At 51.7% G+C, this 9,012-nt stretch overlaps 1 long non-coding RNA gene across 1 annotated transcript; it reads right to left on the bottom strand.

The window, feature by feature from the left end:
* Positions 1-1,037: 1,037 nt before the first annotated feature.
* LOC148162163 (uncharacterized) lies at positions 1,038-8,207 on the bottom strand. Its single transcript, XR_015767117.1, has 2 exons — positions 7,541-8,207; positions 1,038-1,295 (listed from the first exon to the last, which is right to left on the bottom strand). It is a non-coding gene; the product is annotated as an uncharacterized LOC148162163 (long non-coding RNA).
* Positions 8,208-9,012: the final 805 nt, after the last annotated feature.

The raw sequence follows: 9,012 nt of genomic DNA, 5'->3' as shown, positions 1-9,012 counted from the left end.
CTACCTTATGTGCTTAGTAAATCTCAAAGCTGGTTCACTGACCAGAAGTTTCTGTGCCCTCGCCCTCACCCCCTCAAAGAGCATTATAGATGTGGCGTGAAACTCAGGCTGCAGCAAACTGTACAAAATTCATTTGGTTTGAGGAGCTGGGGAAGCCCCATTAGCCTGCATGGGTAGAGGCCTGAAGAGAAATGCAAATTCAGATAAACGTGGGAGAGCTGCTCTTCTGGAGCCAGTGGACCTAGTTAACACCAAGTCTTCCTTGTACCCTTCCTGACTCTAGTCTTGCTTGGGGGAGAGAAGGCCAATTCTGCTGCCAAGCCCTTCCTCAGCACGGCTCACGCACGGAGGGAGGAGGAGACCAGAACCCTTTGGGCGGGAGGGGTTGGGAAGCTGGGCTTGGAGACATGGCCAGCTCCCAGTGTAGGCGGTGCTGCTTGCCCTTTGAAACAAGGAGCTTCTGAATCTTCTGCCAGGCAGAGGTCTCAGCTGCCTTTATCTGACTCTCATCTCCTCTTCAGGCTTTATGACTCAACCATGGAGCAGACTTCAGGCCTGCGTGAGGTGAGGGCGGGGGCACCACCAGCAGTGAACCCCTCAACCAAGTGCACGGCCCAGCTCCTCCCACTGGTCCCAGCTGAGCCGGATGGCACAGCACGGAACAGACACCCTCCCATCCCCCAGTGCTGCCTTGACTGGTTCCCAGCACCCCAGGTGGCTCCCCACAGCTGTTCTTTAAAGCCCAAGGGGCTCTGCGCACAAAGAGAAACACGTCTAGTTCTACACCTTGCCTAATGTGCAATGGAGGAAAATGGAAACAGTTAGCATTTCTTTACATATTCACATTTGGGCATACCTCAGAGATACTGCGGGTTTGGATCCAGACTGCCGCAGTAAAGCGAGTATCACAATAAAGCAAGTCAAATGAATTTTTTGGTTTCCTGGTGCATATAAAAATTATGTTTACACTGTAGTCTATTACTTACGTCTATGAACGGCGCTACAGCATTATGTCTAAACAAACCAGTGTACAGACCTTAATCAAAAAATACTTTATTGCTAAAGAACACTAGCCATCATCTGAGGTTTCATTGAGTTGTAATCTTTTTGCCTCGGTGTTGATGGCTCAGACTGATCAGAGTGGGGCAGCTGTGGCAACTTCTTAAAATAAGACGACAATGAAGTTTGTTACATTGATTGACTCTTCCTTCCTTTCGCTTGAACACTTGGAGGCCATTGTAGGGTTATTAATTGATCTAATTTCAAGATTGTTGTATCTCAGGGAGTAGGGAGACCTGTGGAGAGGGAGAGAGATGGGGGGGAATGGCCAATGAGTGGAGCAGTTAGGACGCACCCAATACTTATCAACTGAGTGCTCTGTCTTGTATGGGTGTGCTTCATGGTACCCAAAACAATGACAATAGTAACATCAAAGATCACTGATCACAGGTCAGCATAACAAATACAATAATAATGAAAAACTGAAATATAATATGAGAATTACCAAATGTAACACAGAGACACAAGTGCACAAATACTGTTGGAAAAATGGCACCGACAGACTTGCTCAATGCAGGGTGGCCACAAACCTACCATTTGTAAAAAAATGCAGTATCTGCAAAGCCTCACAAAGCAAAGCACAAGGCGAAGTATGCCTGTATTATTTCTACAACTAATAAATTGAATTTTTATGATTTTAACAAAGTAGATTTCCCCGAACACTTAAACATTACATGTAATCAATTATGCTCTTCCTAATTCTAATGATTCAGAGTCTCAGAAATGTTTCAACCGCCTTTAAAAATCGACTAGTAATAATACAGTCATCACAAAACCGGATCTGCATACTCATACTAAGACTGGTTACAAAATGCGAATGCCTGGATCTAAATTTGTTTATTATCTGTAGTCAGCAGCCCTAACAGCAGACAGGATAGACATGTGCCCATATGCCACACATCACTGCCCTCTCCTGGGGATCTCAGAGAGCTGGCATGTTACACTTCCTGTGGAAGGCCTCTCACCAGATCCCTGTGTCACAAACCACCCATCATGGGCCCAGTGACTGGACCTGGGATGGGTTGTAGACTCTAAGTCAGGACCTCATGAGCTGGCTAGGCACCTATGAGACTGGCACAAAAGTTCTGCCCGAGAAAGGATATGGGTGGCGACAGCTGACCAAAGCAACCAGCAACTCACTTGGGGCACCTGAATGTGCCTCTCAGAAAAAAAGGGGGTGAAAGCCAAAGACTCCCAGAGGCGGCAGTAGGCAGAAGCTAGGCAGGAGCCCTGGGGAAGGTGGGGACCAGCTTGGCCAGCAGCAGCTGGAACAGCAGAAACAAAGCGAGACCCCAGTGTCAGAGTAGGAAAGATGCTCTGGGAGTTGGTGACATGGATACACCTGTAGGCCTATTCTGAAGAGCCTGGCTAAGGGACTAGCCTGAGGGGTTTTCTACTTCCTGCATCTTCACACAGTCAAAGGGAATGGACAAAAGATGTTCTGAGTTGAGGTGATGGCATGTGTGGGAGGCCAGGCATACAGGAAACAGAAGTGGATCCAGTGACTCGTGGGCAGGAAAGTGAGGGGAAGCAGGATGGGGCATGTGTGTGGGGAGGGGAGGCGGGGGGGGAGAGGAACTGTGAGGTCATTCCAAGGGAAGCCTGAACTGACCCCCTGCGGAGGCAGGGGCTGGGCTCACTCAATTGTCTGGAAATGAGGAAAGGGGGCTTTGGTGAGCGTTGGGTCCTAGGGCCCTGGGCGAGGTAGCTTCCTCCTGCCAGGGGCAGTTCCCTCCCGAGCGATCCGATTCCAACACCTGATCCCGAAGGGTGGTGTGCGCGGCAACCATCATGCTGGAGGTGGCAGCCAGGTCAATGAGTGTGAGGGCAGCCTGTGGTCAGAGATGTGGTCACAGTGACCAGACCCGGTCAGTCTCTGTAGAACATTCAGTGAAAAGAACTTCTAATGGTTTAGGGGAGAGGGCTGACAGGATTAGATTGTCATTCTAGACTGGGGTGGCATTTCAGGAGAGAAAGACTGGCAATAAATGTGAGGTGTGGCCAGTGTCTGGAAGAGATCAAAAGACATAGGAGTGGCAGAGCCTGTGGAGGTGAGGGGTGCAGGGGGAAAGGGCTCAGTGCAGAGTCTGGAAGAGCAGCAACACTTACGGGGGGATCAGGAGACTCCAAGGAGTTGGGTGTGCAATACGTGGTATTCCCTCGTGGGTAAATCGCAGAGCCAAGAGATCGAAAGCTCCAGGAAGGAAGGCGACACCCACAGTGTCAGACAAGGACTGAGAAGCCCTCCTCCCTTCCTCCAACACACACGCCCAGCAGGGGCTGGATAAACTCCTTTCAGCCAACTGCCCCTAGATGGCAGTGTGCGCACGTGGCAGGAACTGCCCAGCAAAAGTCCCTAGGGACAGCAAGGCTCTCCCATGGGACCAGCGAAAAGCTGTGAGAGGGACCCAGAGGCACCCATGATGCCTGCAGCATCCACCTATGCGCTGCTCTGCTTCCGGGGGGTGTGGGGGAGCCTCTCTCTCCTTTCCGGGGTGGGGGGGGTCCTATCAGGATTCCTTCTGGCAGGGCCTGAGCACAGAGGTCCCAGCAATGCAACAGCCCCCCAAATCCCTGTGTTCAGGACTTCACAGGGGCACAGTCTTGGATGGAGGATTGGACATAAAGCTGATGGTTCTGGTTCTACCACTTATGGGCTGCGTGACTCCCTGAGACTGCTCTCCACATTTATTTTATAAATGCATAGCTTTGTGAAGGTCAGTTCACATGAGATTATTCCAGAAGCAACACTTTTTACACCGCCAGGTGACTTTCACTTTCTGTGTATGTCCCTTATTTCCAAGCTTCCAGGGACAGAGCTGGGGGTTGAGTGCAGGCAGTCTCATGGGTCTGTGTCTTAACCTCTCTGATCTGTCCCCTCCCTCTCATGTCCCATCTGGCCACATCTGGGGGCTTCCTCTCGGCAAAAACCATCTTCTTTCATCTGAAGTGATTACGGAATGGGTGACTCACAGATGGGCAGGGCTGGAAGGGCCTAGGGAGGTCATCTCCCGAACAAGCTTCCCATTCGGGTCCCAGGTCCACCCTGTAGGTCTCCTCTGGCTCGCCTTATTGAGGAAGTTGTCCTCCTCAGAGCCAGCCTGTGGTCATACGAAGGCTGCTTCAGCCCTACTTCCCACATGCATTCCAGATGGGCCGAAGCACAAAAAGGACAGAGCGGCAGCACCTGTGTTAGGAAAGCGAAACTTTCCCAGAAATCCCCACAGACACCTGCTGGTGTCTCCTTGGCCAAGTCGGGTCACATGGCAAGGCTTAGCTCCAAGGGAGGCTGGGAAGTGTAATTTTGAAAAACTAGGTTCCCAGGCCTGCTGGAAAGAAAGGAGAGGACAATGGATATTGAGAAAGTAGCCCATGAATGGTAGTTAAAACCATGGGGGTAGAGGGAATTACCCTGGGACTGGGAGATGTGAAGGGAAAAAGACCGAGGCAGAATTCTGATGAACACAGACTTGGAGAAGATCAGGAAGAGAAACAGGATGGGGACCAAGGAGACCGAGAGAGAAGCCAGGTAGGAGCAGAGCCAGAAGCGTGCCGCGTGCACCAGTCAAGGGGGACGAATGTTTCAGGAAGGAAGGAGTGATCCCCAGCTTCCAGGACTGCATTGTGGAGCTCGGACCGGCTTCGCCCAGCTTACTTTTAGACTTCTCCAACACTAAGTCCCCGCTTCCGCTCAAGCTCCTTCCTCCCCCTGCCTGGCCCCTTGCCTGTCCACAGACAAGTGCTGCAGCATGGAGCCCAGGGATAGCGAAGACAGCACTGGGACCCAAATCGGAACTCGACCAAGACAGAGGGGTAAGGAGGAAGTCAGAGGACCATTAAGACGAAGCTCTGCCATTTAACATTTTATTTATAGCCAACTACAGGTTCAGGAACAGGAGAAGAAACTCTCAGCTTCTTTCTCTTCCTTTCTGTACCGGTTTTTGTGCCCATAATCCATACCTCAGGCTTGTTGTAGTCTGCACTATGTAATTCAGCTATATTCTTGGTAATTACAGTTCCAGGGGCTGGCCTGGAAACTAAGTCACTGGTTATAATACAGCCAGCCCTTTTAGGAATTGGCGCTGTCCATCTCTTGATTCTTCTTATTTTTTTGAACCAGGAAGATAAAAAGGGCCTGCTCTGCTTTGAGTATCCCTGAGGCTCTGAAGCCACTCATATTGCTATAAAATGGGTCAGGTAGAGCTTAGTGGGTCTCCTATGGCACCTGGGAATGGCATAAGTAACTGTCAGGGGAGGCCTGGTTGGGGGCGGGTGGAGGCCATGGTGGCTCTGTGGGCATTTCCTTCACCCTCTTTTTTTTTTTATTAAGATTTTATGTATTTATTTGCTAGAGAGAGTGTGTGTGTGTGCACGAGAGCAAGCGAGAATATAAGCAGGGGGAGCAGCAGGCAGAGGGAGAAGCAGACTCCCCGCTGAGTAAGTAAGGAGCCTGATGCGGGACTCGATCCCAGGACCCTGGGATCATGACCTGAGCCGAAGGCAGCCGCTTAACCCACTGAGCCACCCAGGCGCCCCTCCTTCACCCTCTTCATACCCTGCTGCAGTGTGGCCGACTAGTCCACAAGGGAGTGGACTAGTCTCTGAGGGGCGCTTTGGCTGGCAGGACCTCTGCCACCTAGGTCATGGTGCTTAATGGTGGGTTAACCCTCTCCTTCCTCCTTGCTCTAAGCTCATGACCTCCTTCACATCCAGAATTCAGCAAATACCATCAAGTGTGAATGACTGCCTTTCCAAGGCCAACTTCACTGGAAACATCTCTGCCTCCATACTCCCCTCAATAATGGTGGAGGTGTCCCTCCATCAGAGGTGTCCTCTCCCTTACGGCCCAGGTCCCATCTCTCTTTCTTCAGAATCCTCACTCCTGCCTTCCATTCTGGATCATTCCTATCACTCCATAAACTTGCTCTAGCAACTTCCATATTTCAACAAACCCCTCTGTATTCTAACAAAAGTTAAAGCTAGATATGGTCACCAGCATCAGAAAACAGAGGATTGAACAAGACAGAAATTTTCTTTCTTCCATAGACAAAGTCAAGAGGTATGTATTCCAGAGCAGGTATGGTGGCTCCCTAAACATTAGGAACCCAGATGTATTCTAACCTGTGGCACTAACATTCTCAACACACGCCTTCCACTTCAAAGTCTAACATGGTTCCTTGAGCTCAGGCTACACCTTCACGTATTCCAGTGAGCGGAAAGAGCAACAGCTGAGGAGAGAACACCATGGCCCTTGAAAGCTGGTTCTCAGAAGTTGTACGTGGACGCCTCCCATTGCTGCTGGTTGGCTGGAACTCAGTCATGTGACCACACCTACCTGCAAGGGAGTCTGACAACTTGCTTTTATTCTGGGGAGCCATGTAGCCAGGGGGAGAATGGCTATTAGGGTCCTCTAGCAATCTCTGCCAAAGTCTCCTGTGATTCCACATCCGTTTCGAGACCCCTCCCAGTTCTCATTCCATGTTAGACAAGCTGTCCAAACAGGATAGCTCCACCATGGTCTGGCTCCCGTCCCACTACTCCAGGAACACTGTCCTTATCACAGTCACCAATGTCTTTCATGTTGCCAGTCAGTGGATCCCTCCCTGTCTTCATCTTATCTGAGCTTTAAGTAGCATCTAACACAGCCGCCCACTCTGTTCTAGAAACTCTTTCCTTTCTCCGTCTCTGGGATATAGCAGTCTCCTGGTTCTCCTCTTGCCTCCTCAGCCTCTCTTGCTCAGTCTTTTTTCCTGCTCTGGCTCCTTTGGCTCCTCTGGGTTCCTTTTCAACCCTCTCTTCTGTGACTACCGGCTCACCCTAGGTGACTTCCTCAGATACCACAGCCTTTACCATCTTTAAGATAATACCTCCCAAAGTGCCCCCTCCCCCCCACAGCCCAGGCCTCCCTTCTGAGCTCCTAGTCTCGATAGTTGAATTGGGTCTTTGATGGACATCTCAAAGTCAACATGGCTAAAACAGAATTCTTGATGCTTCTCCCTGAGCTATAGTCTCTTTCCTCCAGGCTACCTCATCCAATCAATGAGGCCCTGTCCACCAGCTTACTCCAGCCAGAAATTTGAAAGTTATCTTTGGTTTCTCCCTTTCCTCCCCTGACATCCATCCTACCAATATGTCCTGTTGAGTTCATGTCCAAAATAGCTTCTCTCAACCACTCATCTTAGTGTGGCCACAGTTTGGTCCAAACCACCATTATCTGTGGCCTGGACTGCCACAATAGTCTAATTGTCTTCTTGCTTTTATTTCTGCCTGCCACCCACCCACTGCATTCTTCACGCAGCAGTAAATCAGAACGTGTTAGTCTTCTGCATAACATCCTTCAATGGTTTAATTAAAAAGCCTCCATCCCTAGACAGTCTTGCATGCCCTGACCACCTCCCCATTTCATCTTGATCCTCCTTCACAGGCTTGCTATTCAAGCCACACTGATTTCTTCCAGCTCCTTCACACGTCCAGAGCTTACCTTTTTCCAGGACCTCGGCACATGCTGCTCTCAACCTGGAAGGTGTCTGCCTGGCTTTTCTTCAGGCTGTCTCCTCATCCATTTGACTTCGACATCTCCTTCTCAAAGACACTCTCCCTGCCAGCTCCATCAAAAGTGGCTCCTATTCTCTATCCCAGCCCCTTGTTTTTGTTCCAGCATTTATCTCAACTTGTAATTGTCTTCCCCACTAAAAGTAAGCTTTATGGAGCAAGAGGCTTCAGCAGTCGTTTACTGTTGTATCCTCAGCATCAAAATAGAGCCTAGCACAGATGAGGCACTCAACCAAGCCCTCAGTATCTGCTTAAGGGTGACTGAATGGACAGGTTCCCCATGGACATCCCTGAGCAGCCTGTCACAAGCAGACTGCCTCCCCTTTAATAAAAGCAACTGAGAATGGACAGTCTGCATTGCAAGATCTCCTTACGACTCGACCTGTTGGCTGCTCGTACTAGAACGTGGCCCAGTTTTGATAGATGCCACTTACCTATTGCCCACCTAGCCCTCTTCCACTTGGATGAGTTTAAGAGTCAGAAGTGTGCCTGTGCCTCATTTCAGAGAGGCAGGAGGCGACCGCTGAGGTTAGCCTTTCTAATACCAGTACCCGGCCAGCAGCGTGACCACCCCTCTGCAAGCTAGCTATACCTCCAGTCTCCCTCCTTCCCCGAGAGTGCTCTCAGCCATCTCCCCAGGGCAGATCTTAGGAACAAATTTCAGCAGGCGGTCCAAAGAAAGGTTGGTATTTTTAGCACCAAGGCAAGAAGGAGCAGGTCTTTGCTGCCCAGTGTGCAAAGAAATGCAAAATGTTAACTTACTACCTTTCTCTTGAAGCAGCCCTGCCCCCCCCCCCCCCCCCCCCGGCCAGGCAGGAGCGCCTATTTTCTCTCTCTCTTTTTTTTAAGTAAGCTCTATGCACAAGGCGGGATTGAACTGAAGACCCCCAAGATCAAGAGTCACTTGCTCTACCGGCTGAGCCAGTCAGGCGCCCCGCCTCCTATTTTCAAAACGGCCATTTTTCTAATCCTGCGCTCACCCCTACCGGTCACCCCCGTACCCCTTGAGATGTGGCCTCCCCTCGGCCCCCACAACTCGGATTTCTCGCTGGCTCGGGGGCCCCGCCGAGTCCTCGTTAAGGCCGTCGGCGCCCGGGCGGCGCACTTCGTCGAGCACTCGCAGCGGCCTCAAAGCGAGACAAAGGGGCGGGCCGGCGAACAGGCCCCGCCGCCGCCGAGCCAGCAGCGCCGGCGGAAAGGCCGGGCGGCCTGGGGGAGGGGCGAGCCGGGGGCGGGAGGGGCGGGCCCAGGGCGTGGCCTTCCGGGGGGGCGGGGCGGGTTCGGAGGCGGGCCCAAGGCGCGCGAGGCGGCACTGCACGGTGCGGAGAAGCGGCGCTTTTTTCTCGGCTGCCCCCGGCGCCGCGCCCCCGGCCCCGCCCCTCCGCGCCCCGCCCCCACCGC

Source organism: Eumetopias jubatus, unplaced genomic scaffold (assembly GCF_037043125.1).
Source record: "Eumetopias jubatus isolate StellerSeaLion01/CBP00866 unplaced genomic scaffold, mEumJub1_p1.0 scaffold_17, whole genome shotgun sequence".
NCBI lineage: Eukaryota > Metazoa > Chordata > Mammalia > Carnivora > Otariidae > Eumetopias > Eumetopias jubatus.
This window is presented reverse-complemented; position numbering and strand designations above follow the sequence as displayed.